This window comes from Prionailurus bengalensis, chromosome F2, assembly GCF_016509475.1.
Source record: "Prionailurus bengalensis isolate Pbe53 chromosome F2, Fcat_Pben_1.1_paternal_pri, whole genome shotgun sequence".
In the NCBI taxonomy this organism is placed as follows: Eukaryota; Metazoa; Chordata; class Mammalia; order Carnivora; family Felidae; genus Prionailurus; species Prionailurus bengalensis.
The window spans coordinates 13,191,108-13,216,431 of NC_057353.1; the positions used below are offsets into that span (position 1 = coordinate 13,191,108).

The following is a 25,324-nucleotide window of genomic DNA, read 5'->3' on the forward strand; positions in this document are numbered from 1 at the left end:
GAGATTACAATTAAGTGAAAAGAGGGAGCTAAAAATACCCATGTGGCAATCAGCTACAGTCGGAGACATCATGTGAATTCATGGTTAGCTTAATATAGGTACAGATGTTTGCATATAGAAACATTTATAGATACCTTTAAATATACAGGTTAGTATAATCATATATATGTTCTGCTTTTTAGATGAAAGGGCGTAAAAGAAATGACACCCTGTTGCAACATGTGTGTATAGCATCCAGATTTTGGTTTCTAATACCATTCTCTGATAAAAGAAATCAGGGCTCCTCAAAGAAATGGCTGATCCTAACACTGTGACAGAAAATATGCAAGCTGAGCCTGGAGCATTTGCCAGAAAACAAGAAATAGCTAAAAACAAACACATTGATAGGAATATCAAAGGAACACAGGGACAACTGAAGGATCCCCCAATGGCCAAAGCTGAAACCGTTTGAGCAAACAAAATGAATATTCTTGGATTATTGTTCAAAGTAGAATAAAATACATATCACATGTTTATACATATATAAATAAAAGATTGAATAAACCAATAAATGCTGAGGAGATAAATTTTTCATGGAGAAGAATTCCAAATAATTTTAATAAATGCTCCATACTCAAGGAGGGGGAGCATAACTCTCACTCTATAGGCGTGTGTTGCATGTAGTGACTTTCTCCCAAAATGTACAGTAATGGGGCTACAACTTTACAGTGGAGAAACCTGGCAAACACTACATGAGCCAGGTGATTAAAGCCAGTGTCAACAACTCATAAGTCATATTGATAGTATGTATGCTTATTATGATGTGATGATAATAGCTCTTCTGTGATCTCCCTCCCAATACCTACAATCCCAGCTTAATCATGAGAAAAAACATCAGACAAATTCCAACAGAAGGGCATTCTAAAAAACACCTGGCCAGTACTCATTTAATGCCAAGGTCATTAAAGACATGGAAAGTCAAGAAATGGAAAGTCAAGACATGGAAAGTCACAGCCAACAGGAACCTAGAGAGAGAGAGGACGACTAAATTTAATGTGGTATCCTGGATGGAGTCCTGGAACAGAAAAAGGACATTAGGGAAATAATAAGGAAATCTAAATACACTATGGTCTTTAGTTAATAATAATGTATCAACATTGCTTCATTGATTGTAATACATGTATCATAATGTAAAATGTTAATAATAGCAGAAACGGAGTGTGGGGTATATGGAAACTATTCTAGCTTCTCAATTTTTCTATAAATCTAAAAACTTGTGAAAACAAGTTGTATTAATGAATTAACTAAATTTAAATTAAAGATGCAATGAACATGTTAATAACGAATTAGATATAACTGAAAATCAGGAGAGATCAGAAGATATCATCTAGAACAGAGGATAAGGAGACAAAAAGATATAAAATGGAGAAGAGTTTAAGAAGCTAACAGAAGAGAGCAAGGTCTACACATGAGTTCCTGAAAGAGAGAAAAGAACGGATGGTACAGAAGCAATGCTTCACAAGATGATAGCTTACAGTGTTCCAGAACTGATGAAAGATCTCAGTATTCCCATTCAAAATCCCAATGAACCCAAACAGATTAAATAAAGAGAAACACATAGTGAATTATAGTGAAACTATAGAAAATCAAAGAAAAAAAATCACAGAAGCAGAGAAGTGACTTGTCTAAAGCAAAAATAAAGACCTAGAAGAATGTCCCCAGTGTCCTAAAAGAAAATGACTAGTGACCTTGAATCAATGTCCAGAAATATTATCTTTCTATAACCAAGCCAGAATGAACACTTTTTTTCAGATCAACAACCCCCCAAACGCTTGCTATTTTAAGCCTGTTCATTTTTGCATCAAACTGTATAACTAAATGAGGATGTGAAATTACCTAGTTTTTTTAAAGTTTTGGATGGTTCTCCTAGTCCCTGCTATTTTCCCTACCAAGGGGGAGTGCTGAGATTTATGGTGTGCTGCTTGGTAGGAAGAGGGGACTCCAGGGACTTACCCTTGACCCTATATAATCATTGGTTTTAGTCAGTGGCACCAATGTAGGGATGATGCCTGCTTCTAAAGATGTCTATTCAAACTACACACTCAGGAACGTTAAACATCACCATGAAATGAGTTTGAAGTTTTTTAGTTTTTCCAGGAAGCTAATGTGAAAACTTCACTGTTCTCCTGTGGCTCATAAGCCTCGAATAAGACTAGGGGTATGAAGCAATGTTTTGGGGTCCCAACAATTAGCTCAGAGACAGTGCCTGATAGTCTTTGAAAGATTTGGTGTGTTCATTCCACTAAAGAATTACCCTGGTATGGGGCGCCTGGGTGGCTCAGTCGGTTGGGCGTCCAACTTCGGCTCAGGTCATGATCTCGCGGTCCGTGGGTTCGAGCCCCGTGTTGGGCTCTGTGCTGACAGCTCGGAGCCTGGAGCCTGTTTCAGATTCTGTGTCTCCCTCTCTCTCTGCCCCTCCTCCACTTGCACTCTGTCTCTCTCTGTCTCGAAAATAACATTAAACATTAAAAAAATTTTCAAAAAAAGAATTACCCTGGTAAGTAGCTTTAGGACCCTTTGGTTATGGTGGGAAAAAATCTCATAGGCCATACATAGTGGATATATTTCAGGGTTTATTTTGAAGTCCATGTTGCCTTCTTTTATTCAAGAAGCTCTTGTCTGTGAACTGTTTCAGGACTGGGAAATGAGGGACGATTGAACCCATTTATTATGATGGCTCACGACAGACTTTTGTTCCCCAGGCCTGAATTTTTATTTTTTATTTTCTTCCAGAAAACTACGTTCGATTGACCATGGCATTATTGTGAATCAAAATGTGTTCACTGCGCCTGCCCTACTGCTTCTTATAACTGTGCTTGCCTCATACAGGGCTGCGGCTTGGCATTTTGTCACCCTGGGGTCTGGAACGTCTCTTACTCTCCATAGCAGAGCAGTGCAACGTCTTGCCATAAGTAGGAATTTGATTTTGGATAAGCACAGGTGGTGATTTAATTAACTAATCCAGCCATTTCGTTCCATGGAGTGTTACGTTCCTCTCTGGGTTTATGGCTAGGAATTGTCACTGCCACCTGCCTTATTTTGCCTGGAACCAATTCCAGCTTTTGCTTGTTGCTCGTAATGTTGCTACCCTGGGTTAATTAGGGTTTTTGGATGCAAGCAACAGAAACCAACATTATAAAATGAAGGAAATTGATCAGAGTACTATTGGAGAAGCTCACAGAAAGGTTAGGTTACTGGACTCCATGTTTGGAAAACAGACAGGAATCAAGGATCTCTGAAGGGGTGGGTAAAAGGGATAGCAGTGAAGCTGATTCAAGGATGGCTGAGTCACCATAGTTCATGATCTAAGAATTAGTATGCCCCCCCCAAAAAATTATTATCTTTATCGTGTTTGTTGTTTCTTTAATATGGGCAAACTTCTAAACACAGCAAAAATTCAAATGTATATATAACTGCATCGTTGCAATTGCTTTATCAAAAGTTTTGCAAAGTGTTATTGCAAGTTTATTTTGACAACATCTCTGAAATCATGTTTTTGTTCAGAGGTTTCCATCAATACACTAAAAGACAAGAGAACAAACAGGGAAGACAATGAGAATTGTGTCATTTTTTTTGTTTTTAATTCTTTTTAATGTTTATTTACTTTTGAGAGAGACAGAGAGACAGAGGCATGAGCGGAGGAGGGGCAGAGAGAGAGAGGGAGACACAAAATCTGAAGCAGGCTCCAGGCTCTGAGCTATCAGCACAGAGCCCGACCTAGGGTTCGAACTCATAGACCGTGAGATCATGACCTGAGCTGAAAGTCGGACGCTTAATTGACTGAGCCACCTATGTGCCCCGAGAATTGTGTCATTTTAAAACCAGTAACAATTAGGCTACCTCTAAGCATGACCTTCTTTAATCAGCTTATAAATATACCCCCTCAAATATTCCCAAGGTAAGAAACTGAGTGGTAATTGGGACATTAGTTATTCAGATTTCTGCTGAAAAATCAACTTGGTTAGTTTTATCAGAAGTATCTTAGAACATGTTGGGGACAATTTCCAGGCTTATGAAGTAAATGTGCGTATTAGTTTGGTAATAAGAGGCAAAGTTGAAATTATCTAAGTTCTAAAACTAAGGAATTTCCATTGGGAAAACTTTTATGAACTGAATTTAGGATCAAAAGAAGTAGAAAAATTCATAAATAAGAAAAAGTAATAAAGATGTGGGGGTATTAACACAAGTATAGCATATGAGAGCAAAGGAGATCAGAAGATCTGGATGTTCCAGATCTTCAGAAAAATAAGCAAGCAGTTCACAATTCTCCTTTTCTTTATCTGCCAAGAATATCACCTGAAGTCATGAATAAAAGTCAGTCCCTGGATGATAATTTCATTTTCGGGGACGTCCTGTTCAAAGCTTCAGAGGGCTTCCTCCACAAGAAGAGATTTCTCCCTTCCAGAGAACAGAGGGAAACATTTGAGTTGGTTGAATTTAGAGCTATATTTGGAAATGTCTTGTAAATGGGTGGATAATTACTAAGATTACCTCGGTTGATTGGAGAAAAGTCAGACAATTCTAAACTCAGACTTGATTAATAAAGAATAAATTCTTTCTCTGGCCCTTTCTACTGTGCCTTCTGAGTAACTTGAACTTAATTGCCAGCTCCGAGCAGGTGCTGAGTGTACCCATGTCTTAGCCATAGCAGTGCTCAGGAAGTGGTGAGGACAGGGATCAAAAGTCAGAGTATTGTCTTCCTGCAGTTGTAAAATAGATTTATGGCCAGTGGAGGGGGTGCAAAGACTGAAACGAGGCTCTGTAAACTAATTCAGACTAATTCTGTCATCCCAGAACCAGTCAGACTACCAAAGGAAGGTTTCCCTTCTATCAAATGATCTGGATGTTCCCTTCTATCGAATGAAGGTGTTTATCTCTCAGCTCCTTCTGGATTGATGTTCCTGTGCTCAGTATTTACACACTAAGGATGAATTATTTTATAATGAAAAAAATTATTATGTATTTCTTTTTAAATAATTTTGTCTTGGTCTAACACTGTCAGATTCCATGCTTATTTGCTGTTAACACTAGGGGTCAGGCTAAGAATAGTTGTTTTTTTATGCTGTTCTGATCTAGGTCAGACATTATAGGTATCTTGGATATTTAGATATTTTTAGTTATGACTTCCGAATTTCTAATATATATTGCTAGATTACTCATCCATATGTTTTCAACAATAAGATAATAAAAGACTTCCCCTACAAACTAAAAAAAAAAAAAAAAGTAAAAATACACTGCTAGAGTTTCTAACGCCAATATTACAAATGAAAGTCTAGCAGATGTTGTGAAAGTAAATCTTAACAACCAAATGCATGCTGGTTAGCAATTTCTATTGTCTCTACCTAAATGCATCATTGTTGTGTACATTTTCCTAGCCTTCCCTATTTCTTCTTTTCTTTTCTCTCCCCTGTGGAATTGTACATACTATGACGAGAGAAACAGTTTGCCACACACTCAAAATAATCTTGAAAATCAAATAAGTGCAATCATAAAGATGCAGAATGGGGGCACCTGGGTGGCTCAGTGGGTTAAGCATCTGACTTCGGTTCAGGTCATGATCTTGCTGTCTGTGAGTTCAAGCACCGCATCGGGCTCTGTGCTGACAGCTCAGAGCCTGGAGACTGCTTTGGATTCTGCCCCTCCCCCCACTCGTGCTCTGTCTCTGTCTCTCAAAAATAAATAAATGTTAAAATTTTTTTTTAAAAGATGCGGAATGAATCGCATCCACTTTAAAGTTATTTTCCAATGAATTTTACCGGCATTTTACCATCATTAAGGCTGTAGGTATTTATGTGTGTTGACTTAGAGCATAGGAGCACTGTGTATACAAGCAGCCTCACACACAGAGGCACAGAGAAATAGGCACAATATGATTTGGCATAGAATTAGTAAGTTATTTTACCTTCCATCAGTAACCAGAGTAGAGCAGGGAAGGGTATGAAGGTGTGGTTAAAGCTCAAAAGAGCAGGTCAGAAAGTTATACATGACGGCTTCACGGTCTACAAAAGCAGAACTGTTCTCTAAGAAAACATAAAGTGCATTCCATGAATAGAATCTCCAGGAAAAACAAACAAACATCTTCTGCATGTGTGTGTGTGTGTGTGTGTGTGTGTGTGTGTGTGTGTGGCATTCATTTAACTAACATATGCCTAGATAGTAGCAACTGTCTATTTTAGCCAGTATAAGATCATGCCCATGGATATTTAAGACATTTATACCCCCTGAAAGAGGAGGCTTTCCAAGAAATTATTCTTCTTTCAAAGAGCCAATGTAATCGACCATCTCCATGTGACAGTTTTTACCTGAAGAACGATTTGATCTACAAGTGAAGACACTGTGCAGAGGACAGGCAAGCTTTTCCTAAGTGTTCTTGTGGTTGAGGCAAATACACTGAGCTCAAGGAAGAACCAGTTTCCCTGTCAGTCACTTCATGCATGCCCTGACCCAGCGCGCTTTGTAACTGCCTTCCTGCTCTCCAAATGCTGAGGGGTCGGAGAGCTCTGGCTGCCAGAGTGTTTGGATCAATTGACCTTTTATGTCTTTTATTGTTTCCACTGCCCTTTAAATTCCCCTTCAGTGTTCTGTTTCCTCCAGAGCATCTTTTCAGAGAGATAGACTATCTCTTTGTGGGCAGAAGATGATGGGTCCTCCCAGATGGAGCTTGCAGGTGAAGGGCTAAGAACAGACCAGACATCCTCTCCCTCTTCCTCATGCTGCCGGTGGAACAGAGAACACCTCTGTATTCACCTCAAGCGTTTGGTAGAAGCCCTCTACCTTCTCTCCCTGTGGTGAGGTTAGAATACGACAGGAATCTCTTACAAATTTGAGAGTGCATTTCTTAGAACTACTTTCACCTAAATTCACCAACCACACAGTAGCCGGGTGATGCACTTTTCTGTTGTTCTGGTCCCCGTGACCTTGAGACGCTCCTCCAACTCGGCTTTCTATACCCGGGATGCTTGTGCTCTTTCTAAATCTGAGCAGCCCGGGCCATTGAGCCCTTAGGATGGAGAACTTCATTGCTCCCCGACACAGTCATCCAGAGGAAAAGCAGATACCAGACAAAACAATGTATATTTTTTTCTGCATTTCACACTTGAATGCTAGCATTAGTTTTGTGAAACTGTCTATCAAGTCAGCTTGTTGACATTAATATTTTTTAGTTTATACAAGTACAAGGCAAAGAAGGTTAAATACCACCTTGGCCTGCCCTCTAGCTGATTATGATCTAGAATAGCTGGTACAGATAAGAAAATGTTCAAGTGCTTTAGCATGATTAAGGATGCCTGGCATTATATAAATGCGATGTGCATATTCTTTATGTATATAGATCTTAATTCCTTGTGTTTCTTTTTATATATGTTTACATGTTCATTAAATGTCTCTTAGAAATTATTTATAAAAAGTAAATGGACTATAGTGACAGAATTTAAGAAGATCTTTCTGTGGATCTGTTTGGTGAAGTAAATAGTCTTTACTCATTATGTATCCCATGTATTTGTATCAGTATTTGGGGTTTGATATTCTTATATGACATGAGTTACTTAAATACATGGAGTACTTTTTGCTCATAAGAGATGTGTAAAAAACTAGAGGCACACAAATTATTGATTGCTGTCACATACCAGGCACCGTGCAAAGCATATCATCTCACTAACTTTTCACAACAAAGAAAAAGAAGGTTCTTGTATGCTTCTCACTTCTTAAGCAGTGGAACTGAAGCTTGGAGAAGTTAAGTCACTCACAGTGACATATGAGCACTAGGCAGAGCTGGGACATGGAAACTGCTTCCATCTGAACCCACAAGTCCATGCTTGAAGTGACTGTTCCTCTCTTGTTTGAAGAGAGACCTTTTCAAAATGCTGATGGCAGTTCTTGCCATATAGAAAAAGAACTCTCAACCTCTCACCCTTCTTACGTCCTAGGTACACATGTTTAAGCCAAAGATGATTTAAAAAGGAGGGGATGGTGTGGTACACTAACTATGGACAACATAAAGGATACTAAGGTTATTTTTGAAATTTTTTTTCCCATTGGAAAGGTAGAACATACTAATTTACAATAATTTTAGTGAAGAAGGTGAAAATTCATCAAAAATATTTTCAAGCTTTATTTTTCAGTCTTTATTTAAAAGTTAACTTCTTTCCAATATAGGTATAACCACAGGCTTTTATTTTTTTAATTAAAAAAGGTTTTTAGGATTATTTAATTTATTTTACTTTTATTGTTTTAGAGAGAGAGAGAGAGAGAGCATACAGGGAGAGGGGCAGAGGGAGAGAGAAAGGATCCCAAGCAGGCTCAATGCTCAGCGCAGAGCCAAAGGCAGGGCTTGATCCCATGATCCTGGGATCTTGACCTGAGCTGAAGTCGGGAGTCAGATACTCAACCAACTGAGCCACCTAGGTGACCCTAACCACAGTTTTTAAAATTGCATTTTTCCGTGTTCACGGGTAAGAAGACTCAATGTTGTCAAGATGTTCTTCCCAAATTAATCTAGAGATTCAGTACAATTCCACTAGAAATCTCAGCGAATTATTTTGTAGATGTCAACAAACTGATTCTAAAGTTTATATGTAAAAGCACAAGACCAGGAATAGCCACTTCAATATTTAGGGAGAAGAATGAAGTTGGAGGACTGACATTGATCAACTTTAAGACTTACTGTACAGATACAGGAATCAAGACAAAGTAATGTTGGTGAAGGGGTGGACAAGTGCATCAAGGAAACAGAACAGAGAGCCCAGAAATAGGCTCACATAAATATAGTCAACTGTTTTTTGACAAAAGAGTAAAGGCAGTACAATGGAGTGTAGTCTTTTCAACAAATGATACTGGTACAACTGGACACCCACGTGCAAAAAAGAAAAAAAAAAGAAAAGAAAAAGATTCTAGACACAGACCTTACATCCTTCACAGAAATTAACTAAAAAAAAAAAAAAAAAACAAAAGAAAGAAAAAAGAAATTAACTCAAAATGGAACACAGACCTAATGATAAAATGCAGAAGTATAAAATTCTAAAAGATAGGCAGAGGAGAAAACGTCAATAACCTTGAACACAGCAATAACTTTTTGGATGCACCAAAGGCATGATCCGTGATAGAAAGTGTTGATAAGCTGAATTTCATTAAAATTAAAAACTTCTGCCTTGCAAAAGGCAATGTCAAGAGAATAGGAAGACAAGCCACAGACTTGGAAAATATTTGCAAATCATAGATAAAAAACTGCTACCTAAAATATACAAACACTTAAAACTCAATAATGAGAAGACAAAAAACCTAACTTAAAAATAGATCGAAGACCTTAGTGGCTATCTCATCAAAGAAAATATGGATGGCAATTAGCATATGAAAAGGTATAGTAAACATGATGTGTTATCAGGGAAATTAAAATTCAAACAGCGATAATACTACTACACCTCTATTAGAATGTCCAAAATTTGGAACACTGACAACACCAAATGTTTACAAGGATATAGAGCAACAGGAACTCTCTGTAGGAATGCAAAATGGTACAGCCACTTTGGAAGACAGTTTGGTTGCTTCTTACAAAACTAAGCATGCTCTTACTATATGATCCAGCATTTGGTTTGCTTGGTGTTTACCCAGATGAATTGAAAATTCATGTTTACACAAAAACCTGTACACAGATGTTTATAACACCATTATTCATAATTGCCCAAACTTGGAGACACCAAAATGTCCTTCGGTAGGTGAATGAATAAAACTGTGTACATCAAGACAATGGAATAGTATTCAGTGCTAAAGAGAAATAAGCTATCAAGCCATGAAAAGACATAGGGGAATCTTAAATGTCTATTACTAAGTGAAAGAAGCCAATCTGAAAAGGCTGTATGCTGTATGATTCTAATTATATGACATTCTATAAGAGGCAAACCTATGGAGACAGGAAAAAAAATCAGTGATTTTCAAGGGTTTGAGGAGAGGGATAAATAGTAAGAGCCCAGAAGAATTTTATGGCAGTAAACATACTCTTTATGATGCCATGGATGTATGTCATTATACGTATCTTTAAACGTATATAACGTACAATAGCAAGAGTTAACTGTAATGTAAATTGTGGACTTCATGTGATTATCATGTATCAATGTAGGTTCATCAGTTGTAAAACATATACCACTCTGGTGGGGGATGTTGGTAATGGGGGAGGCTATGGATGTTCTCATCATTTTGATCAACTCTGCCATAGCTGCCTACCCCTTCTGGAGCCATTACCCTCCTTGTTCTGCCCCACCAAAGAGCTTTTGATGCATTAATTTAGAAGGAAAGAAGAAGGAGATAAGGAGGAAGAGGAAGAAGAAAAGGAAGAGGAACTGGAAGAAGCTATTTGTTTTAATTCTTTGCTTTTTATTGCTATAATGGTTTAAGCTGTTAGTTTTCTTCTGACCACTACTTTGAATGTGTGTGTGTGTGTATATATATATACATATATATATATACACATACATATATATAATATAGTTTATCATCATTATTTTATATATTTTATATTTTTAGTTTGTAGTATTCAAGATTATTTCAAGAGTTTTTCAATAGAAAAATTTCTTTTGTAAGTAAAATTTTTAAGTGAAAGTTGCTTATGAGGGGTGTCAGTATTTTCTATCTTTATTGCACTGCAATAAGAGAGTATTACAGCATTTCTACATTATAGTACTATAGATCCTTTCTTAAGGATCAATAAATTATTAATGGATTTTGTGATCAATTTTTGTAAATGATCCATATGCACTTAATAAGAAGGTGTATTTTCTGTTAAGTAGGTATAAAGTTTGTTTTATATTCATGCAGTGTACTGTATCCTATTGATTATACTACTTAGGTCTTCTATCTCCTTATTAAATATTAAAAAATATTTTTAATGTTTATTTATTTTTGAGAGAGAGAGAGAGCACACAAGCAGGGGAGGGGGAGAGAGAGATAAAGACACAGAATCTGAAGCAGGCTCCAGGCTCTGAGCTGTTAGCACTGAGCCTGACGCAAGGCTTGAACCCAGAAACTGCGAGATCATGACTTGAGCCAAAGTTGGACGCTTAACCAACTGAACTACCTGGGGGTCCTACTTATTTAATCACTTGATCTACCTTATACTCCAAAAGATATTCAAATCTTCTCTTAGTAGTGAGTTTCTATTTCTTCCTTAAAACCTCTTTTCATCTCATTTTGTTTTCTATAGTTTCTGTTCTTTAAGACAGTAGTGTATTATTTATTTGGTCATTCACATTCCTAACTTTTACATGTTTATTGGGAATTGTGGCTTTCATATTGAAAGTGTCTTCCTCTGTCACACTTAATTTTTTTTTTTTTAATTTTGGCTTGACTTTACTTTGTCTATTAAGATCATAAATCTACTTTCTTATCATTGGACACTTGACCAATGTGTCCTTGATCTTTATTTTAGCCTTTTGAATCCTTTTATTTTAGGTATATCACTTATGTACAGAATTATATAGGTTGGCATTTCTTTGTTAGTAAAGTTAAAAGTTTTCTTTTAATATTTAAGTCCACCTGTATTTACTGATATGAGTGATATAACTCATTTTTAATAATTTTTATGCATTTACACAATTACATATATAATTATATAATTGTTCTGTGTATCATGTCGTATTTCTTTCTGCATTTGTTGTGTTTACTTTGCTCTTTTCATTTTTATGTTTCATTTGCTACTTAGTTGATATTTTTTCTGGTAATTATCTTGTACCTTTTTAGTGCTCTTAGTACCCTTATTTCTTATACAAGCATTTATTAGTTGGTTTGTTGAATTTCAGTATTATCTTTTGACTTTGCCTCTTGCCTATGCCAGTCAATGAACTTAGTCCATGTTCCTCTTGTTTTTCTTTCTTCCATTATTTTATTTTTCTTTTAAAGTTTATTTTGAGAGAGAGAGAGAGAGAGAGAGAGAGAGAGAGAGAGAGAGAGAGAGCGCTATTGGGGTAGGGGCAGAGAGATTAAGGGGAGAGAAAGAATCCCAAGCAGGCTTTGCACAGTTGGCACAGAGCCCGCAGTGGAGCTCGATCTCACAAACCGTGAGACCATGACCTGAGCCAGAACCAAGAGTCATCAGACACTTAACCAACTAGCCTCCCAGGTGCCCCTTTCTTCCATTATTTTAGTTGCATTATTTTTATTTTGTGAGAACACATACTGCTTACTTGCCATTCTTTCACCTTCTTCCATACCTTACCCTCAGTTTTAGTTCTGCACTTCAGTAGTAAATGCTTATCACAGTAACTTTTGCTGAAGATTCTGCATTACCTCTTTTTTGGCTTATTCTCAAGAAGGTTCTTCAAGGAGAGCTTGAGAGTACAGTATAACCTGTGTTCTTGTACATTTAAAGCCATTTTTCTGGCACTCAAAAAACGATAGTGTTTTTGAGTATCTTTGGTTCACTTTCTTTTCATTAAAAAATGCTGCTCTATTGTTTTAGTTTTAATTTGCTTTTTATGTTGCTTTTAAGAAATCTGATGTCAGTCTAATTCTCTTGTCCTTTTAAATTATTGATCATTTTGCCTGTAAGTCAAAAGGATTTGCCTGTAAGTCCTAAAGATTTTTTTTTGAATCATTAAAGTCTTATGGATTTATTAACATAGCTCTTGGAGTTGACCCTTGTTAAGGCCCAATCTGGCCAGCTCTCTCACCTTTAAAAGTATCATATGTCAAAACATACCTTACCACAGCCAGTGAGTGCAGATAATTCAAAGGCTGATTACTCAGGCAAATGCAAAGTGAGGGGAGTCCCTGGGCTAGGACCCTTTGATGTCTAGGCCTAGAGAGAGACAAGAGGTCTTGGCTCTATATATATATATATATATATATATATATATATATATATATATGTGTGTGTATATATGTATATATATATATACATATATATACACACATATATACACACATATATATATACATATATATATACATATATATATACATACATATATATATATATATATATAGAGAGAGAGAGAGAGAGAGAGAGAGAGAGAGAGATGACTGGAACCGACCAGGGAATGAATAATGCCAAGGGTGGACTGACTTTTAGCAGTAGTCCTAGTGTAGGAGAAGATGGATGAGGAGGACAGAGCTGTTGTGATTTGGGTTGAGGTGTCAGACAGCAGCTATCCCAGTAAGTGTTAACAGTTCAACTCTGTGTCACTTTTCCAGGAGTGACTTACTGCTTCCAACTTTGTTTCTCCGTAGTCAGTTCAAGAAAGGGTTTCAAAGACTGTGGGGCAGAGAGGGGGAAAATAGTTACAAACAGAGAGGGAGGGAGGCAAGCCATAAGAGGCTCTTAAATACAGAGAACAAACTGAGGGTTGATGGGAGGATGGGGGTTGGGGGGTAGAGGGGAAAGTGGGTGATGGGCATTGAGGAGGGCACCTGTTGGGATGAGCACTGGGTGTTGTATGTAAGCAATGAATCACAGGAATTTACCCCGAAACCAAGAGCATACTGTGTACCCTGTATGTTAGCCAACTTGACAATAAATTATATTAGGAAGAAAGAAAGAAAGAAAGAAAGAAAGAAAGAAAGAAAGAAAGAAAGAAAGGAAGAAAGAAAGGCTTTCAGGCGACTACTGTGTGTTTTCCATATTAAAAAAAAGTTATTTTATTTCCAGGAATTTTTATATTAAACAATTAAATATTAGCTCAGTTTTGTTATTTTGTTTTTCATTGTCAGAGACTCCATATTTTGATTTTTTAAATATTTGCTTGTTTTGCATTTTCACCACTTTCCTTCTCACTCTTTCCACTTCTTATTTTAACTCATTGTCATTCCTTTGATTATTTTCCTACTTTTCTCCAAAGTCCCTTATTAAGTATTTGTTTAAGTCTATTCTCCCTGGGTACCTCATATAATTTAGTAGTTAACGCTATTATAATTTTCTTTTCCTCCTTCTCCCCCTCCTCCCTTCTTCCTTTTACTCCTCCCTCCTCTTCCTCCTCTTCCTCCTCTTTTCTGAGTTCAGTCAGCTTTTATTTCTTCCCTAATATGTACACTTCTTATTCTGGCCATAGGTCCACAAAAGCTTACCTGAGGATTAATTCAGTTTGGGATATTGTGCTGCAGTTTTCTTCTGCTTTGTGGTTGGTTTCCCAAGAGAGAATTTTCATTGGATGAAGCGTTTGATTCCTTCTGTTTTCCTCCTGCAGCAGCAATGTGTAGACATCACAGCTTACATCTACACACTTTGCAGACAGGATGCCGGGGGAATGGGTTACAAGTTTTCTGTTTCAAGAATAGGAAATTCTCGTTTGTTTAGTTTAGTTAGTTAGTTAGTTAGTTAATGGGAGAAGAGCGTGAATGCCCTTGATTTTGTTTTTTATTCTCTTTTCTCTAGCAGGATCCCAATATTCCCCCTTCGCTCCTTTTTTGTGTCTTTTGCCTCTCAGTCCACAAAGGAGGACACTCCTTTTCTTGTTACCCTCATCCTTCAGAAACTGTGCTTCTCAATCTTGTCACTTTGAGCCCCACACACTATTATGCCTGTTGTTTTCTGTCTGTGCTCTGATTTATCAGAAGTATTTTTCAGTTATTTCACACTCAGAGTGGACTTTCTCTTTCTAAGGGGATCTTAGATCAATCATGGACCTTTCTTGTCCAATTTTCTCTTCCTCAGCAGTTTTTCCAAGCCTTCTTCCCAGTTCCCTCTCCCTAGCTGTCTGCAAAGCTTGAGAGATGGCTCTGCTGAAAATCAGCACGTACTTTCGTACTTACAGGTAATTTGAAGTTTGTGGTGTTCTCTGAATTCTATCTATGCCATTTTTCTGGTTTTATTCATACTATTGAGCAAGAGATACTACAAAGGAGTAGCCAGTGGGGAGAATGTAGTGTCACAAAGCTAAGGGACACAAATTTTTCAAGAACAATGGAGTAATCAATGTGGCAAGTGCTCCTGGGAGGTTAAGATAAAGACTAAAAACTAGCCATTGGTTTAGGGTCATTAGTGGCCTTAAAAAGTGTCTTACTGTTGAGCAGTGGGTATAAAAGACAGAAGCAGCATGTGAAAGTGGATACCCTAAATGCAGCAAGTTCAGAACACTTAGTTGAGAAGATGAATTATAATAGGTCATGTAATGTGTAATAATTGAGGGCACTGAGATCAAGGTTTTTTGGGGTTTTTTTTGTTTCTACTTTTAATTTAAGCATATACTTAGAAAAAACTACATATATCTTAAATATACTTGATGAATTTTCAGAACCTCAGCAGTCTTTAGATCAAAGAACGGAATGTTACCACCTTCCTAGAAGGTGTTCCATGTAATCCTTAATTACCCTGAAAAGATCGATCTCTTTTCTAATGTCTCACACTAGTGTTGGCAATTATTTTGTGTCTGACTTTCTTTCCTGGGAACTATATTTGTGAGAATGACTCATTTTTTCATTCTCATTCATTGCTGTTTAATATTCTTTTATTTGAATGCACCGCAGTTTATTCATTTATTAATATGTTGAAGGGAATCTGCTATTTACACGTTTTGAACTATTATGAATAATGCCGCCGTAGTCATAATCTCCTAGATTACGGTCATGTATTTTCCAGTACATGACCTTCAGTGAACACATGATGGATTGATCTAGAAATGGAATTGCTGAGTCACACAAAACATATATATCATTAAAGCCAAACAATTCTACGAATTGTTTTTTCTTAAAGCACTGTAAAGTTCCAGTTGTTGAATAATTTTGCCAAGACGTAGTTGCCTTTTTAAATTTTCATTTTATCAATTATGATGTGATTTTAATTTGCATTTCACTGAACACCAGTGAAGTCAAGTGTTTATTGGCCCATTGCACATTGCCTTCAAGAAGTGTCATTTCAAGCCTTTTGTCCATTTTTCTCTTTGGTTAGCTCTCTTTTCCTCATTGATTTATAAATACGGTTTTTATATTCTGGGTACTAATGATTTACCAATAAATACATATCTATTTTAAGATATGGGAAATATTAAAGTATATTTGTATATTGACAGGAATAATTTAGTGACTCAAAATACTCAAGTAAAATTGCAGTAGAGAAAACCTTGAGTAAGCAGTAGGGGATAGAACCCAGCTCGCAGCAGCAGCTGGCCATTGTGCCTATATCGTATTTAACTTACCGCTTTGAGGGGCACCTGAGGGGCACCTGGGTGGCTCAGTCATTTAAGCGCTGGACTTCAGCTCAGGCCATGATGTCTCTCAGAGCTCTTGAGTTTAAACCCCGCACAGGGCTCTGTGCTGACAGCTCAGAGCCTGGAGCCTGCTTTATTTTATTTCATTAAAAAACATTTTTTAATGTTTGTTTATTTTTGAGAAAGACAGAGGCAGAATGTGAGTGAGTTAGGGGCAGAGAGAGATGGAGACACGGAATCCCAAGCAGGCTCCAGGCTCCGAGCTGTCAGCACAGAGCCCTATGCGGGGCTCAAACCCACAAGTTGTGAGATCATGACCTGAGCTGAAGTTGGACGCTCAACCGACTGAGCCACCCAGGCACCCCTCCTGGAGCCAGCTTTAGATTTTGTCTCCCTCTCTCTCTGTCCTTCTCTTCCTCACACTCTGTGTCTCTCTCTCAAAAATAAATAAACATTAAAAAAAATTTAAAAAACCAAAAAACCAAAAACTTTGATGGGACGCCTGGGTGGTTTAGTAGGTTAAGCGCCGGACTTTAGCTCAGGTCATGATCTCATGGTTCATGGGTTTGAGTCAGAGCCTGGAACCTGCTTCGGATTCTGTCTCCCTCGCTCTCTGCCCCTCCCCCACTCACATTCTGTCTGTCTCTAAAAAAAAAATTTTTTTAAACACTTTGTTTAGAGTTAAATGTTTCTGATAATTTACTGTTGTAAATGTGATCAATGTTATAATTCATTAAAATTTTATCCATATACTGGCACATCTGGGTGGCTCAGCCGGTTAAGCGTCCAACTTCAGCTCAGGTCATGATCTCACAGTTCATGAGTTGGAGCCCCGCATCTGGCTCTGTACTGAAAGCTCGGAGCCTGGAGCCTGCTTTGGCTTCTGTGTCTCCCTCTCTTTCTCTGCCCCGCCCCTGCTCATGCTCTGTCTCTCAAAAATTGAATAAATGATAAACAAAATTAAAAAAAAATTACCCATATGTTAGATTACTCTTACTTTCTAAATAAAGAGAATCTTCATTTAAAAAATACAAAAATAAAAGCTTTTTGCATATATATAAAGGGTCATTTTATGTGGTGCTCGCTGGCTTTGTCTTATGAGAACACATGCCACTGTTCCATGCATGGATTTAAATCTTAGACCATTATCATTGAATCATTTAACTTTTTCTTTTTGGTCTATTTGCTGTTCTTTAGCCTTTCAAATAATATTCATTTACATTATTTGTATCTGACTACATTGTTGTCCCTTTTAAAATTTTAGTGCTTTTATTGAATGTTCTAAAGTGTATTTTCAATTACTCACGTGAAATTTTCTTGTTTCTTTATACATTCTATTTTTTGTGTTTATCTTAGCAAGTTTGTCTTTTGCCTCATTTATTTTCATTATTCTCTTTAATTTCTTCATATTATTATTTATGCTATGTTTTAAAATGTGACTATGTATAGAATTTCTATATATAGAAATGAACTGGGAGTAGGTATTTAAAAATTCATGCCCTAGGTTGAACGTTGTGGTTCCTTCATTTGGTTTTCAATGGGTATTTAGCCCTTTCCAATCCTTTTGGTAGCAAAATGTGTAATCTAAAATCCATAGTCTTTACTTGTGTAATCGCGAGTTATAAGACAAATCATATACTAGGTGGCCATTGAACAGAAGAAAGACCTTGGCTGACATTTCTATTCAGGGAAGGCACCTCCCTCCTAGATTAGTTTACTCAAATAATAAGCATTCATGAGATTTGGGGAATTTCTTCTATGCTTCTGTATGCTAAGCATAGATTGGCTAGGGCCAAGTTTCTTTGTTATGTAATTTTGAAATAAAGACAGTTTCTTTTTTGTGTGATCACCTAGCAAACAAAACACAATCTCCAAAAAAAGCAGCGTGACCTTGTTTAATATTTCAGAGCAAAATCAATTCTGGCTCGTCTTTTACTTTAGCTCTTAGCTGTCCTAAAAGGAGGGTAGACTACTCTAATAGTTCTGCTTATGGTTTTAGAAAGAATAATTTGGGGGGGGGGGCGTGCCTGGGTGGCTCAGTTGGTTAAGCATCCAACTCCCAGTTTCGGCTCAGATCATGATCTCATTGTTTTGTGAGTTTGAGTCCTGTCTCGGGCCCTGTGCTGACAGCACAGAGCCTGCTTGGGATTCTCTCTCTCTCCCTCTCTCTCTACCCCTCCCCCACTCACGCTGTCCCTCTGTCTAAATAAATAAATAAAACTTTAAAAATATTAGAAAGAATAAATTTTTTTTTTTTTTTTTTAAATATGTAATGTTTTAAATTTTTTTTTTTCAACGTTTTTTTTATTTATTTTTGGGACAGAGAGAGATAGAGCATGAATGGGGTAGGGGCAGAGAGAGAGGGAGACACAGAATTGGAAACAGGCTCCAGGCTCTGAGCCATCAGCCCAGAGCCTGACGCGGGGCTCGAACTCACGGACGGCGAGATCGTGACCTGGCTGAAGTCGGACGCTTAACCGACTGCGCCACCCAGGCGCCCCTGAAAGAATAAATTTTTAACAAGACATCTGCCTTTGAAAAGTTAGCTGGAAAGCATGAGGGAAATAGGTCTTAGTGACCTATCTCACTGATAACAGAACACATTATCATCTCATTCCGAATCCTACTCTAAGGGAAATAGCTTTCCCTCAGTCTGTTCTGCCCAGCTTCCTTCCTCACTCCAGGATATTTTCCATCTGCCTCACAATATATTCGACCCTCCAAATCTCCTCTGTCCTGCAGGATTATAGATCCTCAGTTATCTTCATTGTTCATTATCATTTACCCAAATGTGAAAACTGCATACAGTAATTCTCCTCAGCTGCCTTCTTGGTTTGCCATGACCTCCACGTAAAACCTAGTCTAGACGCTGGAGGACTTTTCCACCAAATAGAATTGGTGAAGCATGAGCTGTGTTAACCACCATTAGGCCTGCCATATTCAGTGAGCAAATATGTCTATCAACCAACCCATAGTTACATACCTCTACTTCCTAAATTTCTATAAAGCAAGTGAAAGCCTATTTTTATACTAGAAAAACTCCCAGACTATACTCCCCAGTGGCTAACATTACAATTATAATAATAATTCAGATCTTTTATCTTTCCTCTTTGACTCCATACTCTCATTACTCCTAGGAACTCAATAGCATGGGGAGAGGGTGTTGGAAATTGTTAATTTTAAGTGTTTAGGCATATTCTTGAAGTGGAAATCCGAAAATTGATTTGCTCTAGACACATGCAAAGCAGGCTCAAGAGCCCAAATATTGGAATTCATTGTTTTATGAATTCACTTAAAAAATACTGCATCATCTACACTCTTGATGACAAAAAATGATATTATGTAGAAAAAGAACCATGGAAATAGAAGCCTATGAGTAACAAAATTATTCAGTAGAGTTTTATGTTGAATGTGAGGAAGTTTTAGCACGCTTTAAGAAATTTACTCCACTTATTTTATTTAATGTATTCACAAATGGAATAAATGATAAAAATCCATGTCTTTTTAAATAGAAAAGAGTTTTTTCCAGAAGTATAAAATAAAAATGATAAGTGATAGGAGGCATTTCATTTTGTGCAACTTGCTGCTTATTTTCTTGCTCAGCAGCATATTAAATAATGATATAATTAAATAATGATATAACTTATAATCAATTACATTACGTATTTAATGAAATGAAAAATAACTACATCAGTTAGCATTTCATTCCTCTGTAAGTATCCGAAAGCCTGTCCAACAGCGGCTTAAGTAAGAATGTTTATTATGTCCTTGACAAGAGGTCTGACAGCCAATTTGAAAACTCAACAATGTCATCAATGACCCAGATCTTTCTTTCCTTTTTTTTTTTTTTTTTTTTTGGTCATCCTTGGTGTGTTGGCTTCTTATTTTCATGCTGGTTGCTTCATTGGTGCAAGATGTCTGCTGCATCTACAGGCATCACATCTATTTTCAAGGTAGAAAGAAGGGAAGAAGCAGCTTAAGAAATGTCTTTTTGAAGGAAACATATTATCCTAATTAACTAGTGGAGATTTTCTTATGTCTCCTTGGAGAAAACTGATAAACCAGTTTATCTAATCAACCACAGCTGTAAGAGAATCTAGGAACGTGAGTACAGAGGAGGGGCTATCATTTAAAAAAAGTAAAACTTGGGGCGCCTGGGTGGCGCAGTCGGTTAAGCGTCCGACTTCAGCCAGGTCACGATCTCGCGGTCCGGGAGTTCGAGCCCCGCGTCAGGCTCTGGGCTGATGGCTCGGAGCCTGGAGCCTGTTTCCGATTCTGTGTCTCCCTCTCTCTCTGCCCCTCCCCCGTTCATGCTCTGTCTCTCTCTGTCCCAAAAATAAATAAACGTTGAAAAAAAATTAAAAAAAAAAAAAAAGATAAAAAAAGTAAAACTTAAAAAAAAAAGTGCGTATATTACTGAACAACCCAAAACACCATAGGAGCTGGGGAAGGTGGGAAGACAGGGGATGAGTCCTTTGGATTGAGTGATACAGGACACAATTTGCAGGAAGAGGAGGATTTAGTGAAAACAAGAGAGCAGGAGTGAAAATAAGGAAAGCAGTGGCTCTGGGATTTAAATAGCAGCATCCATTATAAAGTCATGGACAAATTATGTCCAACTCAGCCACCAACCCACTCTTCCAACAGGAATTATATTGGAATTTCAGGCAGCAACATTTTCATGGAATTACTGATATCTCATCTACTATTACTGGTTCTAATCTCAGGTAGACCTCTAATTTTCTTAGTTGGAGTGATTTGGCACTTACTTGCAATTCTTCTGAGATGTAGACTCTAATATGTTCCTAGTTCTAAAAGCTCAATGAAGAAGCTGGGGTTCAGCACACAATCTTTCTTCAAATTGTACGGAGACCTTGGTAAAACCTTTTCCAGTAACTGGCTTCTTGCTTTGTTTTGTCCCTGTCTGGTACCCTAGTCTGTTCAGGGGTGGATTGTTTACCTCTTAAACTTAGGAAGCTCCTTGCCTGGAATCCAAAATCCTGTTGTCAGTCAACCCTCTCCAAAAGCTAGAAATCAGTATTTTTTTTTCCTGCATTAGAGTTCCTTGAGTTCCTTGTCTGATCCATTTCACTCTACAGTAAGTCCCTTGAAAGTGCAGGGACAACATCTCTTCCTTCGCATCCCTAACCGAACCTCGCACTGAGTGTACATATACAGATGATACAATAAATACTGCTGAATTAATGGATATAATGAATTGAGTAAGAACTTTCATCTGTCAGAAAACCTCTGAGAGAAGTCTAAATCTGAGGAAAAAGGGCAGTGAGTCTTTAGGATCTGAACACTCAAAGAGCCACCTAATTCATTCCTCAGATTCATCTGGGACCATAGCCACTTCCAAGTTCTTACAATGATGGACACAATCATACATTATATGAACCAATATTTATTACTCATATGGCGTGCCAAGATCTATCAGTAATCAGCTATTAGCTTATGTGGATTGTAAGCCAATATTCCCTGTTGCCTTGAGGTCATTGTGCCCTATCACTAAACGTCTACCCATCTTTTCTTTTCTTTTTTAATGTTATGTTTTCAAGTACTTAATTTTATTTTATTTTTAAATATTTATTTATTTTTGAGAGAGAGCACGAGCGACAGAGGTGCCGAGAGAGAGGGAGACAGAGGATCCGAAGTGTACTCTATGATGACAGTAGAGAGCCCAACGTGGAGCTTGAACTCACAAACTGTGAGATCATGACCTGAGCCACCCAGGCACCCCTTTATCCTTATTTTCAGTCATCAACGCTTCTGTCTTTATTTCAGTTACTGCTTCTACTGATATAAATACACACATTCCATTCATAATCCTCAGTTCCTCCCAAGTCAGTTCCTTAAGGGGCTGCACCAGCTATTACCTCAGAATTACCTCAGAATATAGTAGCTTGAAACAAAAAGCATTCCATTATATCTTGTGGCTTTATAGATTAGAATTTGGGCACGCTTAACTGGGTGGTTCTTCCCTGTATAACTTTGTCATCTCTCAGTGGAATTCAGCTGGACTGTTCTAGAAAGGCCACTGACTTTACTCACATGCCTGCGAATTGGAGGGGGATGTCTGGAAAGCTGACCTCAGCGGGGCTCTTCGTCTTCTCCATGTAGTCTTAGATCTTCTCCATGTGGTGTCTTCAACTGGGAAATCAGATTTATAAAGACAGCTCAGAGATTTAAGCTATGAAGACAGAAACTTATAGTCCCTTTACAGTTCAGGCCTGCAGTTAGCATAGTATCATTCCATCCCATCATGCCATAATGCTCCAAGGAATCTAGTTCAGTGTAGATTGAGTGCGAAGGGAGATGAATCAAACCTCTCAAAAGGGAAATTTCAAATAACTCAAGGCATGGTTCCCCTGCTACCATCTTTCCCAAACAAATTCTTTACGTTTCTTCTGCAAGCAGAATTCATTTACCTCTTGCTAGATGCCCACAGTTTCATCCCATTATGGCATCATCTCAAAGTCCACAATCTAGTTATCTATGATTAGGACCAGGTTTAGATGAAGTTCCTCAAGAACGGCTCCTTGAATATGGTTCCTCTTGCTCTGAAGACCTGTGAACTAAAGAGATAACTAATCTGCCCTCCATATGCTCAGTATACAATATGAGACCATTAGGGCAACCACCACAGACACTCGCCTTCAAAATGGGGGAAAATAAGAGACACGTAACTGATTCATAGTGACTCTGAATCTGGCCAGGTACATGTCATCAGTCTCTGACCCCTGGGAAATATTCTCAGTGTTGTTTGGATCCACCCTTCATGAATGTGAGTCATGCTTCCTTTCCCATAAGAAATGCACCAGGTGCACAGCTGTGTAGTCTTCTCGGGCTGCTTTCTTTCCATAGACAGCTAAGAGAACAGATATCATTTCTTTCTTTGATTTTGTACTTTCTATGTCTGTTTTAATTTAGTACAAATCTCTTAACATTCTGTAGGTGTCTAATATGTCAGATTGTATTTCACTTTATTAGACAAAAGCCATACTTACATGACTGCCCAAGCAACTGGCCTATCTTGGGCAACTGGTGAGGGTCTTGGAAAAAATGACAGCATTTAAAATTCTTAAAAATGCTATTGTCCAACAGAAAGAATCTGTGAGGCATGCCCTTATATCTTTGCAAAGCATGAAACAAGGGGTCTGAGCCTCATCCTGACCTCAGCCTTTCCCAGAGACCCAGTCTTACTGACTTGGATTTGAATTTTGCCTAAGGATCATTTCCTACTTTGAGAATCTTTCTCTGGCTAGAAAAAACTTTCCTGGGAACTCTATATCTTCTCTAAATTATTCTCAAAAAGCAATGGCCACTTCTTTTTTTTATGTTTTATAATAGACTATTTTATCATAGCTAGAATCATCAACCTTTGAGCATTCTGTCTGAAAATCCACTTAGCTAAATCAATGAGTTCCACAGATAACATTTCTTATCTTCTATATTTCTGCAGGCCATAGGTGTTGCTGAACTTTCTGGTACTACATAACTAGAGTTCCCTTTTCTTCAGTTCCAGTATGTTCTCCTCATTGTCTTTCAAGTATTCATGAACAACCTCCCCAAAACTCTTCCAGCTTTCACTGCCAGTCTCCTTGAGACCATTCTAGCTTCTTTCTGTTGGGTCCCAAAGCCACTGGTTTTAGATATCAGTATGGCAGCACCTCACTCCTGGGAAACAAAAATTATCCCAATTACCTATTTCTCTGGACCAAAGTACCCTAAAAACTTAGTGGCCTGAAACCACAACCATTTACTGATACCCCAATATTCTGAGTCATTGATTTGGACAAGGTTCAGCTATGTGATTCTTTTGCTCTATGGGCCATCAGTTGCCATCAATCAGTATTATTTTTAGCTGGTGGGGGTGCTTATCTGAAGGGTCCATGTCATCCTTACTCACATGCACTGGCACCTCAGTGGGGATGTTGGGAACATTGAGCTCACTTGAACCCCTCTTCCTCTTCATGTAGCCTCAAAGCCTCTCCACATGTTTTGTTTTGTTTTGAGTTTCCTTACTATGGTGGCTTAAGGAATGTAAGGTAAAAGGCCTAAATTGCCAGTTTTCTTAAAGGACTGACCCCAAACTGGCATCGCATTGTTCCCACTGCACTCTATTGGTCAGTCACAGATCAGCCCAGATAAAAAAAAAAACAAACCGGAAACAGAGCCCACCTCTTGATAGAAGGAGTATTAAGGGATTTAAAGCCTCGATCTTATTCTCCTCTTGATGTTTATTTGAATAATCTAAAGTCACACTATGAGTCAGACATGAATTTCCAAAAGGCTTATACCCCAAGGTCCGGGCATTCTCAACTTGAGTTGCGCACATCCGGTATACAAGCATTTTTATATATAGTAACAGTTTCGTACTGTCTCATGCTCCTCTGTCGTCCTCCATCATCAGTCTCATACATAGCCTTCACTTATGTCTCCTGAACAGACATTCTCTTCAGTGTGTCCTCATTGCTTTCAGTGCCTGAACTCCAGCCCCATCCCATCCCATGCACCCTTCCCTTTGCTCCCTCAAATTCCCTCTGAATTTTCACTCTGCAGGCCTTTCCCGTTTAAACACATGTGCACATTTGAAATGTTTTTTTGTTGTGATTATCTTGTCCGTATGTAACTTCTAGTGCATTGTAAGATCTACAAAGACAAGGGCCTCATCTTTTTCATCACTACTAAAGTCAGCAGCTAGAACAGTGCCTGGAACACATTTAGTGCTCAAAAATTACTTGTTTAATAAATAAATGGAAATACGAATACTGTCAAAGTTCAGTGAAATTATCAGTAATGTTAAACCCATCCACATGATCAAAAGTAAAAAGAGTTGAAATGAAATTACAAAGGTACTCTGTCACACCAAGTACCAAAGCCTATGTAAATGCACATACATTGTTTGCACTGTTTCTACCTAAATGTCCTTCCACCTCTTCCAATTCCAGTATTTAAGATGAAGAAGTGCAATACAAAAAACCTACTGCCAATTCATTCATTTGTTTATGGTTAAGGTTAAAGCAGCATTATGTTTATTCTTTAGGCTAAATGACTTGTTTGGAGGCTCAGCAAGCAAGTAAATCAACATTGTTCAACAACAAAAATGCATTCTCATTTCCCCGAGCCCCAGATTTTGGAGGACAGCCATGCTA

General features: G+C 37.8%; 1 long non-coding RNA gene across 1 annotated transcript; it reads right to left on the minus strand.

Moving 5' to 3' along the window:
* Nucleotides 1-20,024: 20,024 nt before the first annotated feature.
* Nucleotides 20,025-23,137, minus strand: LOC122496056. The gene is made up of 3 exons (XR_006300661.1): nt 22,598-23,137; nt 22,221-22,319; nt 20,025-20,108 (listed from the first exon to the last, which is right to left on the minus strand). It is a non-coding gene; the product is annotated as an uncharacterized LOC122496056 (long non-coding RNA).
* Between the last annotated feature and the right edge of the window lie 2,187 nt (nt 23,138-25,324).